The sequence below is a fragment of the Passer domesticus genome, chromosome 5 (genome assembly GCF_036417665.1).
Source record: "Passer domesticus isolate bPasDom1 chromosome 5, bPasDom1.hap1, whole genome shotgun sequence".
NCBI classification, from domain to species: domain Eukaryota; kingdom Metazoa; phylum Chordata; class Aves; order Passeriformes; family Passeridae; genus Passer; species Passer domesticus.
Window position 1 is genome coordinate 44248494 of NC_087478.1, and position 19712 is coordinate 44268205.

The 19712-nt window shown below is 39.4% G+C and overlaps 1 long non-coding RNA gene across 6 annotated transcripts; it reads right to left on the bottom strand.

The window, feature by feature from the left end:
- Positions 1–1550: 1550 nt before the first annotated feature.
- On the bottom strand, positions 1551–11552 carry LOC135300404 (uncharacterized). Of its 6 annotated transcripts, none has more exons than XR_010362300.1 (5): positions 11371–11544; positions 11089–11231; positions 10482–10646; positions 8156–8194; positions 3684–7618 (listed from the first exon to the last, which is right to left on the bottom strand). It is a non-coding gene; the product is annotated as an uncharacterized LOC135300404 (long non-coding RNA). The 6 variants fall into 6 exon arrangements; XR_010362298.1 differs by having other exon boundaries at positions 3685–7618; positions 8081–8194; positions 11371–11552; XR_010362302.1 differs by lacking the exons at positions 3684–7618; positions 8156–8194 and adding an exon at positions 1551–1569 and having other exon boundaries at positions 11371–11540.
- Positions 11553–19712: the final 8160 nt, after the last annotated feature.

Consider the following 19712-nt stretch of genomic DNA (forward strand, 5'->3'; position numbering starts at 1 on the left):
TTTTTTTGAAAACATGGTTCTTTGAAATTATTTAATTCAGAAAAGTGGCACTGTTGTGCCCTGATAATCTATGGATATAACTGGTAAATTTTTGTAGCAGAAGATAGTATCTTTTATTAGACCCAGCAGACAGTCAGACAAAGCAGACAGCCTCTCAGCTATGAGAGCCATTTTATAAAGCTTAAATAAATGCAGCATCTTCAGTGTTAAAGGCAACAGTGGTCTGAGGTTGATTATGTTAAATAGTTAGACTACCCAGGCAAGAAAGTGGAAGGTACCTGAGGAGCATATGGGTAGTGTGAGCAATGAAAAAGCTGGTAAGGTCATTAGATTCTGGTGGGCAAAAAGAGAAAAAGACAGGTAATTCATTGCCTGTGAAAGATAGAGGGGCCTGGGGAGGGAATTACAATGTGCTGTAAAGCCAATCTCTCTATTTAATCTGTAATTTTTAGTGCCCAGCTGGGGTGTGTATTTTACTTCCCACACTCCTCTTCTGAAGGTGCTTTGCACATCTCCCCAGATGGTTAGGCCTGAGCAGGCACAGATGAAACTGCCATTTTGTGAAAGAAAGAAAAAAAAAAACCAAAATAAAACCCTAAGCTCCTGCTAACTAGAAGATGCTGTCATTTACTGTTCATCTCTGTGAGTTTTTCCAGTGTGTGGTTATTGCACTTTTACTGCCATGGAAACAGCCTGGTAGCTGCTTCACTGGACAGTGCATTTGTGCAGGAATCAGAGGTTTTGATGCCTCTGTGGTGATGCATTTAACATCGTGGACATGGAGATATGTTGGCAGGTCTCACATGTTTTGCTCAGATGCAGCATGGCTCACAAAGCCATAGGAATTTTGATTGGAAGAGTGCGCAATTAGTCCAAAGTCCTGCTTAAGCAGGTGTATGGCAAGCACCAAATCACACTTTGTGGCTCTGTCTAACTAAGCAGGTATTGAAAACTTGCAAAGACAGAGATTCAACATCTCTCTGGGAAGCCTGTTCCACTGTTGTCCTATGCTTCTAATGAATGTCATTCCTGATGTCCACTCTGAATCTTTAAATCTCTGACTTGCGGCCATTGCATGTTTTTATAGCATCTGCTGTCTGCTAGAAGGCTGTGGCTCTGTTGGCTTGGCAATTCCCCTTCAAGCTGTTGTAGACTCTTGGATTCTGCCTCTATGGGTCCTCTTTAGCAGACCAAACAAATTCAGTTCCTTCCATTTTTTTTTATTGGCCATATGCTACAGGCTCAGGGCTGTCAAGGTGCACTCCACCAAACCTTCCACAGCTTTTAGGAGGTGCATTCTGCATCATCATCCCTCTTGCTGGTGAAGATACCAGACAGTATCAACCTCATTATCAAACATTTGAGCACTCTGCTGGCTGCTGTCTTGACCTTGAGACATTGATTGCTATCTTTTCAGCCTGGTGGCCCAGACAATCTTCAGTTCATTTAGGAGTCCATTTTTCCAGCCTATTCTTCTTCAGCTTCCAGACACAGGAAGGATACAAATCCACATGAACGACTCAGTATCCACATCACCAGTTCTTTCACCACAGACAGGAATCAAATTGTCTAAACACAGAATCATAAAAACATTGGAGGGTTTTGGTTAGAAGTGAATTCAAGATTGTACTGTCTACTGCTCAAGGCCGGGATGACTTCAAAAGAGAGATCAGGGACCTGCCCAACTGAGCTTTAAATATGTCTGTTTATTCCAGTTACCAAAATTGCTATTTCTATAGCATGTACTTTTGCCAGGCACTTCCAAGTCTTTGCCTTCTTTATACTTACCTATTAGGTGGTAGAAAACCACATTCAGACTTCCTTGTAGCTTTCTGTTCTCTGGGCCATGATCCTCCCAGTCATCCTGGAGACCCCCAAGACACACTTTAATATGACAGGGTTTTTTTTACTGTGGATGTAGGCATGGTCAAACTGGTGTTCTAGATGTGACCTCACAAGTGTCAAAAGGAGGGAAATAATCACCAGCCCACCTGCACCCTGCTAGCTGTGATCTTTTAATGCAGTCAAGTCCTCAGTCCAAGTTCAGAACTGTGATTTGCTCTGATAAATCTGTTGATTGCTCCTCATTGCTACCTGTCATTCCTGTGTTCAGAAATGGATGTGCTCTGTTATTTTTCTAAGGACTGAAGTGAGGCTGATCAGCCTGCAGTTATCTAGATCCTGCCTCTTGCCTTTCTTAAAGCTGGGGGTAACAACAGCTCAGTCATCAGAGATCCCCCCCAAAAACTATGATTTTTCAAAAATTATGACAAGGCTCAGAAGCATATCAGCCCTGTCAGCACCTGTTGAGGAGTCCCATCCACACCTATGGATTTTAGTACATTGTTGGCTTCCCATATAGCATTGGTGGGTGCAGACATCTGGGAGCAGGCTTTCCCTGAGACAAAAAGCCATTGAGCAGCCTTTTCCATACTGTCTATCACTAGGTTTTCTTCCATTAAGAAATGGACTCACTCTTTCTCTGAGTTTCTTTTCACTTCTGACAGGCTTGTAAAATCACATCTTGTTAGTTTTTATGTTCCTGTCCAGTTTTAAATCCAACTGGGCTTTAGTCTTTCTGGTTTTGTCCCAACATGTCTGAGCAGTACTTTTATACTTTTCCTTTGTTGTTTGCCCTTGTTTTCACTTCTTATGTGCTTTGCATTTTAGTTCATTAAGAAGCTCCTTGCTTAGCCAAGTGGACCTCCTGCCAAATTTCCCAGTCATCCTGAACAATGCCCTGAACCAGTGGTGCATGTTGAACTCCAGGAAATTTTCTTTGGGCAATGAACTGAATGAGACTGGAGGGGGTGGAGAGAGTGAGAGGAAATGCGCTGCCAATTTATTTTCCAATAAGGGAAATAAATGCCAACTTTCTTCAAGTGTGGATGATAATTCAGAGTTATTTTCAAGGCTGGGGTGTAACACAGGTAGCTGCACATAATTGAGGTGATTTTTTTAAATGAAGACACTTTGTGTATGGTAGTGTTGTGGTTTGGTTACATATGGGTACATTTTCACAGAATTGCCTTACAGGTGATTTTTTTGGGAGCTGTGGAGGGAGGGGTGGGTTGGTAGATGTAATATTTTCTCAAAGCTAATACACTGCATTTCACGTTCTGAGTGCATACCCCAACACTTTTACTTTGCTTTAAATTATTGATTGGTGGATAAATTATTGCAGAGGTGGGTGCGCTGATCTTGGTTTTGTGTGTATTCCATCTGTTCTTTATGCTGCTGCTTGTGACCAGGAAATTAGTGTTTTACAGAAAGTGATTAATGAATCTGTGGTGGAAATCGATAGGTATTCTAAGTTTTCAATCCAGGTGATGAAGTTTTCTTAGATTTGTTGGTAGCTATTTAGAATCTCTTTTTCATGGTGACCCCTACAGCATATTGGGGAGCACACTGTTCTTCCAGCTGTGAAAATGTCTGAAGAAATGTATGTTATTGAAGGCAAAGTTTGAGGGGCTAAGGGTAAAATGCATGAGCTGATCTTGGTACCTAGTATTACTTCTCTCCACAATGCTCTTCTTCCTCGCATATCTTTCTCATACTTGAGAGTATCTTTCTCATACTTGAGAGTCCAGGACTGCAGCTGTGGTCTCACTGGTACTAAGTGTGGGGAGACAACAGCTTCCCTTTCTAGTCTTGCTGGCTGCACTCTTGCTAGTGCAGCCTGTAATGGCTGGTTTTGGGGGGGTTCACTGCTGAATCAGTTCAACTTCTTCTTCACCAAAGTCCACAAGTCCCTCCAGCAAATTTTTTCAGCAAAAATGAGGCTGATAAAAAAAGGAATTTAGCACCTCAGTCTTTATCACACCCCCTTAACACTAGGTTTCCTGTTCCACTGAGCCATGGGGCCCCCATTTTCATTTATTTGGGTTTCTTTTTTGCTACCAATTTACATCTATCTGCCCTTCACATCCCCTGCTAATTTCAGCTCCAGTTGAATTTTCTCAGTTCCATCCCTGCAGGATCAGGCAATGTCTCCCTATTACCCCTGGGTAGATATTCCTATTTCTTCCTTCCACATCCTTATCTGTTGCCCTTAATCAGGAGTTTCCTGCTCATTGATGCTGGTCACCTCCTTATTTTCTTGATTTGCTGCTAGTCTAGAGACAAAATGTGAAAGGGGACTTGTGTTCAGAAGAAATCTCTCTTAGCTTCGAAATTTGATAAATTCAGGCCTCAAGCAAGAAAAAAATTATTCTAAGAACTTTCTTTTTGCTTTCAATTTATTTGATCAAAATAATATTAATGCTCTCTACTAAAAGAAACTCTCTTTCTACAAAAAGATGCAGAATTGAACTAAAAATCAACCAAGGAGGCCAAAGTGACTCTCTTTGGAATGTTTTTGAGTTAAGACATCCAAAGTTGAAAAACACCTTCTATAAATCTTTAAAAAATTGGTGTGGGAGAAACAGCTCTTCTAGATCTCTTACTTAGGTAGGTTCATCTGAAAAGTCAGCTGAGACATGTTTTATTTACCCTTGTAGTTTTCTTTCCCTTTCATTTAAACATAAGTTTTATATTTTGAGTCTCAGTGGCTTGTGAAGACATTTAAAGCATATTCTGGTTTCACACCTAAAATAATACTCATGACATTGTATGTAAGACTTGATTGTGCACAATGAATCTCCTAGAAATTAAGTAATAAATGTAAAAAAAATTTAAAATACCTGAAAAATCAGTTATGAGCATGCTTGTACCTTCAGCTAAATACAAGCAGAATAGAGTCATGTCCCAGCTCTTCAGTGATGCCATCCCACACCCTTTGATCAGGATCAGGTTGAAGAATGGTGAAAACAGTCCCTGAGGCAATTCACAGGTGTCTCATCACATGCACACGCAAAAGTGTGATTTGTCTTATAGAAGTGAGAATGGTTCCCTGGTCTAAACCAAACTACTTTTTTTTCCACATTCTTTAGCAATTTGTAAACTTCTCAGGAGAGAGGGAGAATGGGTGACATGTTTTTTTAAAGTTTATAGTTCAATGTCTCTTCTGCTTTAAAGAAAACACTATGAGGGAAGGTCAGCTCAGGCTAAAAAACCTAGCAGCCAAAAAGAGAAACCTGTGACTTGGGTGAGGATCTTGTAGACCATGTTAGCAATACAGAGACCCCTTGTATAGCAAGAGACTGGATTTAATTTCAGTCTGCACTATCAATATTTCTACTTCTACTGTTTTCTATCCTCTTGGTTGGAGAGAAATTAAGTACAAAATGAAACATACATGTGCAAAACAGGAAAAAACAAAGGAAAGACCCAGAGATGTCCAGGACTGACTGAAGACAAAAACTCAATCTTCTAATCTGTCATTAATTATTCAATTTTCATGTTTGTTACAGATGACTGATTAATACCCTTCACTTTTGATGGAAGTATAATATAAAGAGATGTATAAGGTGATTCCGTGAGGCATAAACATGGAGAGTATTGAGACAAATGGAAAAGGAAAAGGTTTCACAGATTTGTCTGGATTTTATTTCAGTCTGCATTAACAACATTTCTACCTCCACAGCTTTTCTGTTCTCTTGACTTGGTGATATCCTTTCCTTACTATTAACCTCCTCCAGTCTGAGGGCTGCATGAATCTTCCCAGTCCTGTCACAAAAGCGCTGCTGGTACAAGTAAATGGCCACTCACTTCATGTAATACCACAAAGTGATTTTATCCCCATTACACCTACACTGCTCGGGAACAGAGCAGAGATTGTTTGAGTTTTTCAAGGATAAGCCAGCAGTGGTCTGCTGGCAAGAAATTTGAGTTCAGATTTCAATAACCATTTCCTTTTTGAGTTGACTGCCAAAACTATAACAAAGCCAAAAACTTTGAAGAGAGCAGAACAGATGGCATATGGGTTTGCAGATCTCTGCTATGATGCCAGTCCTAGTTGATGCCAAACTGTTGTGCCTTAATTGTATAATGTGGCTACCTTTGCAGAGAGGATATATGCTGAGAAACAGACCTTGATGGGAACCCAAAATGAAGGCAAAGTATCTTCTCAACCAAAAGTCATCTGGCTCCATTTTGCATTCTGCAAATTAACACCTCAGTGTCTATCATTACAAGTCTGGGGAATGACTTGGTCCCACTAAAGTGTTTTCAAGCAGTTAACTACAAAATGTAGCTTGCACCAGTTGAAAAGTCCCTGAAATGAGCTAATTGCTTTACTCCCTTGCTGTGAGCTCCATGGGTTGCTCTGCTTCTCACATCATCCATCTACTTTTGGTCTTGCAAGCCTCAGCCTGCTCACCTGCACTGCTGCAGGGAGGTCAGAGTGGACACAGAAAACCTCATTCAGCCCCAAAACCTTTCATTAAAGTCTGCATGATACTCTTACAGATGAGCATGTTGCAGACCACTTACCAACAGGACAAATGCAAAGAAGTCCTTGGTAGCAATGGGGTAAGTGCTTCTGGGATGGATATCAGACTTTTTGGCAGCTCAGATGGCTTGCAGCAGGATGGAAATCGAAAAAGTACTGCGCTTCTTAGCAATGAGGTGAATGAAACAACATGGGTCTCTCTTCCCAAGTATTAAGTGACAGACCAAAAGGATATGGCCTCAAGTAACACCAGAGGAGGTTTAGATTGGATATGGAAAAATTTCTTCACTGAAAGGGCTGTCAAACATTGGAACAGGCTGCCCAGGAAAGCGGTGGAATTGTCATCCCTAGAGGTATTTAGAAGATGTGAAGATGCCGTGCTCAGAGGCATGATTTAGCGGTGGGCTTGGTCACGCTGGGTAACAGTTGGACTCAATGACCTTAAGGTTCTTTTCCAACCTAAATGATTCTATAATTTTATGAATATACATGAGGGGCCTTGGAGGCAGCACAGTGCCTGCAGGAAGAATGGATGGTTATGTCTGCCGTGCTGTGTTGACCATCAACTGAAATCATGCAGGTTGCCTGAAATCATACAGGCTGCCTGAAAACATCACCACATACCCAGGTGTGCTGAAAATCTGCCAGTGGCTCCATTTTAAGTCAGAGTTACCTGAAACTCTAACTAAAAGTTTCCAAAGGCACTAAAATTACCATGTGTCAAGAGAAACAAACCTCCACTTCAGGGCCGTTGCACTTGTGAAGTAACCCAGTCTTACTCCTCAAGAAGGCCCCAGCAGATTTGCTGTGGTCTCAGCACTCGTTCTTCCCCTGACTGTGATGAGCTCAACTACACTTGCAGCTGTATCCACCTTTGGCACAGCAGCTGGAGCAAAAGCCCAGCCTGGGCACTGCTTCCCTGGAGGGATGCTCTTCAGGAAATGTTAGGAGCCACCTCTGTTCCCATCCAGCCACAAAGCTCTCTCTGAGAGCTCCTCTGGGGCTGTACACTCAAAACTTGATCGCTTCACTTGGCGCTGCTTCTCTCTCCTTCATCCCTCTCCAGCCATCCCTGCTTGTCATGAAGAGACTCTTGCAGCAGCAAATTCCTCTCCCCCCACACACACAAGGCACGTGGTTTTATTTTGGGTGATGCAGCAGAGATGACAGCGTGTTCAGGTCCTGCTCAAGACAGCTTCGCTACTCCTCATAGCTATCCTCAGTGAACACTAATGTTTACAGCCACACAATAATGCTAACAAACAACTGTTCTGCTTCTTCTCATTTCTGTTTAAAAATAAATAATAAGATCAAGTAAATGGAATGCAAGAAATTGTCCCTGCAGTTCAAGAGAGAATCATTAGGACTGGAAAGGGCCTCTAAGGGCACAGAACTCAGCTGTTAACCCCGCACCACTGTGTTCACTACTAAACTGTGTCCCCAAGTGCCATGTCTAGATATTTTTGGGTGATTTCATCACTTCCCTGTGCCATTAAAATTCTTCAAAAGGACAGAATTTGACTTTCCAGATTGACTGAGCCCTGCTACAGGTCTCCTATTCCTGCTTTTTCTAGTACTCAATAAATATACTAAGAGTGTAATAACCACAATACTTCCCTATAAAAATGCTCATGCCTTTGTACGTCAAAATTCACCATGTCATTGCTTATCTACCAACAACTGCAGTACAGAACATATCAAAATTGTGCAGTAAATCAATGGTAATAAATGGTAATAAATGACCAGTACCACTCTCACACTGACTACGTGCGTGCTCCTCTTGAAAGTTTATCATATATTTACTCCTTATATAGACAGCTGTACCTTTCTGGTTAAATTACAACACAGATTGTTCATTTCCATCTGTAAAATAACACACAAAGCAAATTAGAAGGTAGGATAATCCTCTTTGTTAAAGAATTTGTAGACATAAGAAGCAATACCACACTGCACAACCTGGCTAAGTTTCTGTATATTTACCTTCACAAAAGAAGCAAAAAATAATCTAAGTACCTCTCAATTAAAATAACAATAAATGTTCTTATTTAAAGTTTTACAACTAGCAAATTTTCTCTACCTTGGACTGTTCTCTGCCTTTCAGTGTTTGGCATGACTGACACCTTGGATATTGATAAAACTTCATCTTTTAGAAAACCCTTTACAGATAAAGTAAATGCATGCCAGATTTTGGGACCTTTTCTTTGTCTTTCACTAATCTGGTTTCCTTTTAAATAGGATTTTTAAAACCCACATCATAATATATTAATGAAGGAAATCCAAAATTGCTTTTCAAACTTGTATGTCATTCCAGGCAAGAGCTAATTGCTTTCTGCATGAATTTTAAAGACCACTGCTCAGTGACAATGACTGGACATTCAGAAGAACTATCTTAAACATGCAGGCAAAGAAAAACCAACAACATGCCAGCAGTGCTCTTAGGGACTATGAGGTGAAGTAGAGCCCTCAAGGCCCATCTCTGTCTGATCTGTCAGAGAAGAATGCCAAGGGAAAACACTGAACTTAAAACCTAAGTGATTTACAATCTCATTCTCATAAAATGAGTGTCACTGTTCTTACAGGCTATAAAAGTAGTGCAAGTATAGTGGGCCACTGAGCTAAAAATGCAGTACAAATGAATTTCTATAATCTCAGCCAGTAAAATTCTGCAACTGGGAATATCTTAGTCCTGTAAAGCATTAGGCTGCATTTGATATATGTATCATGTATCTGTTGAATGAATTGGTACTTAAAAAACACGTTTTTAAGTAGAAAAATGACAGGCAGGACTTAGAGATAAGGGGAAACATACGGATTAATTTTGTGTTATTTCACCTTCTTTTCATTTGCCCTTTGTCTGCCATTCTTCTCCTTCTCAAGGATTTGGGCACTAAAAGCCAGTGTAGTGATTAAGACTATTTTTGTGTGCTTTGTATAAATTTTTTTCTCCCCTTTATAATCTGTATGTCTCACAGACAATGCTTGAATCCCAAGCAATTACTTCAGTATTGCTTTATCATATGTGTCAATAGGGTTTAATCCACTGCCATTCACTGAACTGCTGAATCTGGGTTTGGGGAAAAAAATTATCTTTTGTAAAACATATGCACCAAACAGAAATAATAACCAAAACTCCCCTAATCAAATATTCCCCTATGGTACTTTTGGAACTTCTGTTCCTCAAGCTTTACAAGTCTTTTGCTTTGAGTCATTCCTGCAGCCTACCCTAGTTTAAAGCTTCTGTATAACACAGCTATTTGTGCTGCTGCAGACTATGCTGATTTATTAGTGCACCTGCAGATCCCTAAATCTGCTGTCACAAATGCCCAATGAGCAACTGGTTTTGCAGAGTTTAAGATGAATTTCTGTTCCAGGTGACTAAAAACACAAATGGGTATCTAGTGAGATTTTCAAATGCCCATCATCACTTAGATCTCATTGCTTTTATAATTTTGTCTGTAGTTTCAAAAGATAGTTTAATTCTTTTTCAGGCCTTCAGGGTCAAGCTAGCACACAAACTAAAAACAAAGAGAGTAATTAAAATCCATTTTTGCAAAGTTGATGATGTTTGAAATCTAGAACTTCTATTCAGGCACTGTTAAAAATAGAAAAGCTCTCCTTCTATTAACCCATATTTTTTACTTAATAAATAAACTATTTATTACTTCTGGTTTTAGAAGAAATTTCTATTTTCTTACAGTTTCTCATTATATATAAGTTCCTGCAGAGCTGCTGCATCATTCATTCAAACTCACATAAAGCAACAAAAGAAAACACGAGTACATGAATAATCAGAACAGTGCTTATTAAATCATAGACATTGTCCATCTGACATTGATGATGGACATGGAGCTGATATAACTTGATACAGCCTGGGGGCTGTACTTGGCATATATCATGAGACATCTACATTCTGCAAATATGTTTATGTATAACTGGAATTTCTTACAACAATAGAAACAAAGCCATGAATAATTTTTTGCAGATTAGGATCATATAAAATGCACAGGTTTTTGTAAAGCCTCACAAAGGCACATAACTAACTTGTACTGCTGTCTCCTGGCTAAGGAAGCAGGCAGGAGGCTGAACATTCTTTGGACCACCAGACATGCACAACTATAATTGCTGTTTTTGTAGCATGTCAGGATCATACCTGGCAAGCTCTGGTACTTCACCACCCCATTTTATTTCGTACAGAAAATGGTTCTGGGTAGAGTTTCAGTTGACAGATCTTTTCTTTGTCATCTCTCGGTGTCAGCTCCTTTTTCCTCTTCAGCCAGTCAGTGAGAAAATTGTGGATTTTGGTAGTAACCAAGCACTGAATGAAAAAGATTAACACAATGAAGCATAAAATATCAATCCAATTGAGGATAGTGGTCTAATGTCACTCCTGTCTTCAAACATACCAAATATATGCTATATATTACTATACACTATAATATTTAAGACTGAAATTCTTCTTTTTTCTTAGTTTCCCTAGGAAATGAGGAAACATGTTTGCAAATACACTACATCTTCAGATACATCTCCTTCTCTTTCTCTCCAAAGAATTTTGAACCCTGAAGGTCAAATTTATTTAATAATAATCATATCTAATATGGTGGTCTGAAAACATTCAGCTTTGGTAAGAAGAAAGACTTCATTATTGACTTCACTGTACTGATTGCATGGAACCTTCCTCTCCCTACAGACAGGAGCAACCCCACAGCTAAGGCTACTTCCCCAGCCCTCTATCAGCATGCCACAAGACCAGAGCTTACCTGAAACCTCTCCTTTCCAAGGGATTTGGATCACTCATATATGTGGAAAGATTTCACTCAGATCTACCATGGGAATTTTCTTTTCAACAGGCAATTTCATTTTCTGGAAATTTCAAACAAGTGGAAAGATCAGTGTGTATTTTCTGCCAAAAGAACACAAAGAACATAACCAAACCAATCAGAACAGCTACATTACTCCCATGCCTCCAGGAGCATGATTTTATTTTAAATATGGCATTGCAAAGTATGTATAGAGAAGCTAATCCCTAATATTTCTTTTACCTCTTGACTGGTCCTTGCATCACCCTCCACTGATCCTTACACCATCACATGATGGAGTGAAGCAAATTACAATCACCAACAGTCAACTCCAGATGCTAACAGCTACTAATTAGGGAAAGAGGGAGAGCACTGTTTTGCTACCTGTTGCCATAGCATTTAATAGACTCTGCTCCCTCAAACCCCAGTTTCCCATCCCTCCTGGCCCACAGGTGCCATTAGTAGAGAATAATGGTTCCCAAGCTGAGGTCTGCAGATCACAGATGAGCTGCAAAGCCTCACTTTGAAAGGTTTCCTAATTGGCAGCACACACGTGTTTCCCCAGCTGCTGCAGAGTATTAATGCTCCCGCCTTAGCTGGTGAGAGCAGGTATGTTCTCCAGCATGTGAAAGGCCCATGTTAGGTCCAGCTGCTGCTTATTTGTCTGGGGAACTTAGAGCAGAGTTCAATAGAGGAATTTCTCTTTGAGCAGCAGCAATATGTTTCTTCAATAACAAGCTGTGTCTAGAGGCAGTACTTCAAAGCTTTCCTGGTTCATGTTATGAGCTTTCAATACTATCAAACCAGGACAAAACCTGCATGTTGTCATATACTTTTAAAACACATTTGTGGCATTTTTGAAATACAATTACACAAGACCTCTGTTTGTCCATGCATTTGGGTTTTGACTTTTTGTTTGTGATTTCTGAATATCCATTGGTACCTGGGGAAAGTTATATTTATATGAAAGAAGCCTATTGCTGAAAGTCAAGGTCAACTTGTGTTATGGTTTAAACCCAGCAAGCAACTAGCCCCCCCCCAACAAATCACTCACTCTCCCAGAAGCTAGGGAGAGAATGGGAAGCGTGAGAAAATTCATGGGCTGAGATAAAGATAATTTAATGAGTAAGGCAAAATTTACACTCACAAGCAAAGCAAGGGATTCATTCACCACATCCCACGGGCAGCAGGTGTCCAGCCATCTCCAAGAAAGCAGGGGTCCACCATGTGTAATGGTGACTGGAGAAGACAAATATCATCATCTATGAGCATCCCTCACCCCTTCCTTCTTCTTCCCCCAGTTTTATATGCTGAGCACAGTGTCCTAGGGTAGGGGATATCTTCTTGGTCATCAAGGTCAGCTGTTTCTGCTGTTTTCCCTCCCAGATCCTTGTGTGCTCCCAGACTCTTCACTGGTGGGGTGGGGGGAGAAGGTGTGTGAACCAGAAAAGGCCTTGGCTCTGTGTATCTCTGCTCTGTAACAGCTAAATCAGCCCTGTGCTATCCATACTGTTCCCACCACAAATCCAAAACACAGCCCCATACCAGCTACCATATAGATAAATAACTCTATCCCAGCCAAAACCAGCACACCTGTCACATGCTGAGGCTTCAAGACACAGAGCTAGCTATTGCTAGTATGTGCAGTGGCACCATGAAATCTTTCTTCTACAGAATTGGTTTAAATGAAAACAATTTATTTAGTTATGTGTTAAGAAATCCAAGAATGGCCTGTTTTTATATTTGTTCACCAGTATTGGATCCTGCTACTGTTTGCTGTACAGAAGATGGAATATACCTGTTTCAAATGTCTATATCTATTCTATTTGCACAGTAACAAAAGAATTTTGTGAGAAGTACTAGTCACAGAGAAATACTACAAAGACAGGAAATCCTTAAAAACTTTTATCACTAGCAAAAAATAGCCTCTAACTTGATCTAATAAACCTGTTCTGTTTTTCTGAAGACATATCCATTATAAACATAAAAGCTTTTAATTGGGTTCATCATATTCATCACTCTGCATAAAGTAATTTGCTACTCTAGTTTTTCAATGCATCAAATTTGTAACTTTGTAGACTATATTTTTGTATTCATGTGATCAGCTAAAATTTACACCATTTCAAAAGAATATATTTTTTAAAAGCCGTTGAGGAAAATATTATCATTCTCTGAAATTCATCCTGGATTAATTTTCCTTCTGTATTAAATGGGTAAATATGGCAAGAAACAGTCTTCCTCCTCCAATATCCAAAACACAGTTTGTATGTATAACTGAAGCTTTCTCTGTCATTGTAGACACGGTGGTATTCTTGGCAGTCACAGCAGAGGATGAAGAGATTGACAAATTTCCCTGTCCCTTCTCTACTCTGGCTTTGTCTGGGGTTTCCACTTTCTTGCATGATCATTTCATCCACTCCCCTTTGTGTTACTGTAACTACTCCTTAATTATCTCTTTTTTTGTCTTCCTCCTGTTCCTCTTCACCTGACTGCACCTTCATTCCCCCACCTTCTCTCACAGTATAAAACCATGGGTTCTGAGGTGTTCCAGCTTCCCCATGCCTCTATGGCTTCACTGGTCTCTTGTTCCATGTCCATGCAACACTGAGGGCACAAATAGCCACCACACACTGAAGGGAGCTAAAGCACTCCGAAGAACACAAGCACAGGAACTAACAACTTCAGTGAACTAATTTTAAGAACCAGTGGATAACAACTCCTGCTTTCCTTTCCAAAATCTCAGACTCAACTGTCAGCTCCCACAACTCTGTTTTTTAATTAGTTCACTTTGATGAAAAGTTTAGCTGAATCCAGCCCACTTGCTCAGGAAAAACGGACACCAAAGTTAACTGCCTTCACATCCAAGCTGACAAGAAAACACTGGAGTTTCAGGAGATGCCTGGGCTATTACAAGTGAAAATAAGCCCCAGCAGTGAAATCCATTAAAGAAAATCTTATGCCATAGCCTTTCACTGTCCTGAAAATATCTTGCAAACGTTACGGAGCAGGCTGATGAGCTGTCAAGGAAGAAAGAAACATTGTCAAACTCACATCATCTTTCCAAATTCCTGTCTGCTGGGAAGCTTCTCCAGATGATGACAAATGGCCACTCTGCATGGAAAACTAGACAGCTGCTGTCCCACACCCAGGTTCAGGATGAAGTAAGAGAAGACAGAAAAAGGATCATAGAAAAAAGATCACCTTTGTAAAGTTCAAAATCCCTCTTTTACCCATTAAATCCCTGCATTTCTGCTGAAGGGTGTGGGTGCCAAATGGTGCTGGCCGACTTGGGCATCAGCCTTGTGGGTTTTAAACTCTAGTGAGAAGTAATAAAATACAGCTAGAAAAATCTACCAATTCAGAAGACAAAAGCTTTTTACCAAATCTCTTCATATAGGTACAAGGACATTAATCAGGTACTAGGACATTAATCCCCTGAAATCTTTCCTCTCAGTAAAGTAATGCCTATTCCTTCTTCCACCTGACAGGAATCTGCAGAAGGCAGTCATCAGTTGTCCAGTCTCAAATGGCTGTCTTTCAACCAATATAATTGCCCTCTTCATGCCAGGAGCTCCCACTTCATCAAATAGTTTAAATTCAGGGGCCAGTCTCCTGTGTGGCAGGTGTTACCATCCCATGATCTCAGGTTTTAAAAAGAACATGAACATCCAAAGTCCAGGAAAAATAATTTCTGGAGCATTGTAAGGAGTCATAATACAATGGTTACTAAGAAATGAAAATCATTGTTTCCTCAGAGAAGAGAAGAAAACTTTTCATCATCTGTTAATGCAAAGGAAACATTTTCTTCTCCCTGGTTTGGGGTTTTGGGGATTTTTCCTTATGTTGAATATACAAGCTCAGTTTTCAATTAAAATGTTTCACTTATTTCTGCTCACTGCTTAGAAATCAAAGCAAAGCACTGTATTGACTTAAAGAGAAAAAACAATGGTTGACAAGCACAGAACTATCAAAATTAGTTTGTTAGGCTCCATTCAAACTATGTTTCTTGCTATGCTCAGTAACCAAAATTGTTTAAGGATTTTGAAATAAAATTGTTAATTGTTTGATCTTTTTCCCTCTTTCTGATACATTTCTGCTTCTATAGTTTGGGAATACCATGCTAATTGAAAACCTTTCAGAAGAACTCAGTCCTACTCTAGAGTCTGCAAAGCTGAGACAGACATTTAAACAAAGTGAAATGGTTCACAACCAGTTGCGGAAAGGCTGTTACTCATTACAGCAGGGATTTCAAGTACCACATGATCACCCATCTCCAAAATACTCATTATCTGCCTGAAATATCTGTCAAAGTATGCTTTCTCTGGACAAGTTACTAGAAAAGGAAATCATAGAAATAAAATACTATTATTGAAAAATACTTGGTGGAATAGATAGAAAGGAAAACTTTTCCAATAACGGGGTAAAAAAATTAAAAATTAAAAAAAAGAGAGAAAAGGGAATAAGTAGCTGGAGAATCTTTTTTAGGAGTTATAGAAAAAGTTAAATCAGAACAACAAATCTGAAATGTATAACCAGGGTAGTGGTGATAGCAACCAAGCAACGCACACAAAAAGTATGAAGTGTTCAAAGTTTTTTGGGGGAAAAAAAGGGAGAGATACTGCTTAGAAGAATATATGAAAGTGTGTTTCATAAAAAGCATTATGGGTTCTTAGATTTAAAGGCTATTGACTCTTTCCAGAGGCTAAAAGTCTGAGTTGTTTCCTGGCAGTGTAGGTCCAACACTCAGGTTTAGGATACAGAAGAGATTTTCAAAGCTGCAAATTTGGAGTAGGAATATTGAAAACATGAAAGTTCTTAGTTTTTAACAACAATGTACACTCATCATGGTGCTGTGCATCTCACTTGTGTATAAAATAACCTAACATGCAAGGGCAGAGAGTGTCTGTGTATAATGAGAGAGTGGACAAGGAGCAGAGACAGAACATCTGTTATTCCTTCCCAGGTCTGGAAGCACAAATATATTCCCTCCATTGCACAGCATCAGAAGCACCAAACCTGGATATCCTTACTATGAAAGCATCCTGAAATTTTAAAACTGAATAAAGGGGAAAAGTAAACAGCATATGGAAGGAAATCCTTTTTTAATTATTGAAATTTTAATTGTTTCTGGTGGTTGCAACTAACCCTAGAAAATGTAATTTGGAAATATTTTCTCCTTTAACACATTGTTTAACGTTAATCTGCTACTCTCATCACTATATGGTGTTAGTGGATACCCCACCCAGCATGTTTTATGGTATATTTAAACCAGACATCTGGAGAAATAGCCATCAGAGTAGTTATCTCAAATACCTATTGTAAAAACAGACTTAATAAAATGAGAACAAATAACAGTGCTGGCAATTACCCTTATCGTGTGTATTCTTGCAAGAAAGGTCAGAAGGTTGTTAGTCTGTATATATATGAACTGATTTTCTCTAATACAGTTTCTCACCTGATTTCCCATAGGTTTTTAGAGGCTTTTTGTTTGAGGGAACAGGAGGAGGAAAAGTTAGGTTAAGCTACAATATGCTAGACAATAATCAAGTAACTAATATGAGAAGCTGGTCCCCCTACCAGGCTGTCACTTATGTTAACAAAGTAAAAAATAACCCACCAGAGTCTAGAACGATAAAAGGTGAAGTAACTTCAAAGATTTTACAGATATGTACAGATGTCAACCGAGAAATCAGTCTCTGCTTTACTATCACACCAAACTTAACAATGAATTTAATATTATTTTTTGTTATAGATCTATCCCAGGGAACATTATTTTGGTTTTTAATTTTTTCTTTTTTTTTCAGATGGGTTCAGAGCAGAGCTAATATCTGTTGTGTGCAGCTCCAAGGATCCCGGTGCTCAATAACTCCAGAAGTATAATCAGACAGGAACTAAAGTGGTAAATACACTGAAATAGTTTAAATCATTGCACAGCTCATTCTCCTTTGCTCACAGTTCAGAGCCAGCTTTAGGGAATTTCTATGAAGGTGGCGAAGGAAGGGTAAAATAAAATTGTTGGGGAAGGGGGATCTCAACCCATCCTGCTCGTATGAGTTTGATGCCAGCGTCAGCAATAGGTACCCAGAGCATGAAGTGTGATAGCAGGTCAGAAGGAGAGCACCTGAAGACCAGCACAGAGGAATTCCAGCCTTTCCAGCCAGAAGACTACCTTATGGGGGCCCCTGAAATGCCTCTATGGAAGTGAATGTAGTAAGATTCTCTATAGACAGAGAGGAGCAGCCACACATTCACAAAACTTGACCCTTGTGGGGGATTTCAACAACTCTGACATCTGTTGGAAGGACAGCACAGTCAGGTGCAAGCAATCCAGGGCATTGCCGGATTGCTTTGGTGATAACTTCCTTCTCCAAGGAATAGAGGATCCAATGAGGACAGGTGTCATGCTGGACTAACAAGGGGTCTGGTGGGGAATGTGAAATTCAAGGCTAGCCTTAGCTGCGGTGACCAAGAAAAAGTGGAGTTCAAGTTCTTTAAGGCAGCAGGGAGGACACACAGGAAGCTCACTACACTGGATTTCAGGAGAGCAGACTTCGCCTCTTCAGGGATCTTCTTGACAGAGTATGGTCAAAGAAAGAATCCTAGAGAAAGAAGAAACAAGGACAGGTAGCCTGGGAGGAGTACAGAGAGTTCATCTGAACAGGCAGGAATCTGGTTAGGAAAAACAAAGTCCTGATGGAATTAAATCTGTCCAGGGACATCAAGGGCAACAAGAAAAGTTTCTGTAGGTGCATCAGTGATAAAAGAAGGATAGGGAAAATGTGGCTCCTCTTCAGAAGGAAACAGGAGACTGGGAAACCAGCATACAGAGAAGGCTGAGGTGCTCAATGACCTTTTTGCATTCTTCACTTGCAAGTGCTCCAGCCACAGTGGCCAAGGAGAAGAAGGCAAAGGCAGGGATTGGGAGAAAAGAGAACTGCTCTCTGACCTTATAAGGAATGTGAAAGTGCACAAGAGTTAAAAAGGCCCCAAAAGAGGGCTTTAAACTGAAGATATTAGGAAGAAAATATTTACTGAGGATGGAAAAACATTGAAACATGTTGCCCAGAGAAGTAGTGGATATCCTCTCCTTGGAAGTGTACAAGGCCAGGTTGGATGAGGCTTTGAGCAACCTGGTTTAGTGGGAGGTGTCCCTGTCCATGGTGGGGGATTGGAACAAGATGACCTTTAAAATCCCTTCTGGAATGACCCAAGCCATTCCAGAGTTCTAAATGCTCTCCTTAAAAACTAAAAGAGTGTATTTTTTTTTTTTCCAGGATGACTGTAAGGAAATTAATCTGAATTAATTCAGGCATGAACAGAATGTTTGCAAGTTGCAAAACTATTTTTCCTTACATATGCTTTAATTCTGGAATAAGAATGCTCTTCTTTGGTTTGATATTAATCCAGGATCTGTGTGGACAATTAATCCAGAATAGCTATCATAGTTAATTTCCCCTGGTAGATACGCCCTGAACAAAGGAAATTATCTTTTCTTATAAATTATAGACATATAGATAATGGCTGCTTTCTCCATATAGTATATCTAAGAAAACTTAAGCTGTCCACCTAATTCAAGTTTATTTCTCTCTAGAATCCATCTAGAATACAAATACTTGTCTTCATTCATGCTCATATTTCCTTTTTTTTTTTCTTTTTTTTAAACAATCTTATGAACATTACAGTGCATCATCATATTGCATGGGCCAAGAAATATCTTATGGTTCCTGGAAAATGAAATCTAATTCTTAAATATTGCAGCAGACTGACCTACAGGTACACAGCTTTAATTGCAAGCTTGATGAATATGTTAGTGAAATAAAAAAAACCCAAAGCATAAATCCCTTCTCAGATGAACTTCATTTAGCACCTACACTATTCTGAAATTAAGACCTAAAATGGACTGGAATTTCACTAATGGTTTTTTGAAGCTTATAATCTATTTAAATTTAGACAAACCGAGCAAAACCAGGCTGTTATTACAGAACAGCTTTATTCAGATTATATTCATGTTTCTTGACTACTTTTTTCCTTGATTTTACAGAGAAAAGGCAAAGGAATTAGATGAAATTTGGGGAGTATTCTTATTGTCGCGAGGAAACATCCTGGAGGATGAATGAGCTATTAACATTCTCTCCTCAAGCAAGAAGCTGTCCCAGGAGATACATAAGAAACAAGAAATAACAAAGACTGAAAAACAAATTGATGAAACTAGAGATGGCTGCAGACCTGCAAACAGCTTTTCACACTTTCACAGTTACTGTTTGAATTGAATAGTTTAGATTTGCAAATAAATGGAGAAATCCACTCATTTCTTTTAAAAAAATCCTTGTGAAAAACATATTTCAATTAAATCCAATTTTAAAATAAATATCAATGCTTATATTTAGTCTGCAAAATCATATCATGTGTAATATTAAGAAGTGTTGAGGGGACAAACCACAACAGAATTTGAAACATTGCTTTTAATACTTAAGCTGGGATTCATTGTTTCAGTGCTCACAAGTTAGGTTTCCAATGTTTTGTATAGAATTAGACAGCAAATCAGTGAAGCATGTTTATTAGCTTCTCCTCTAACCTGATTTACA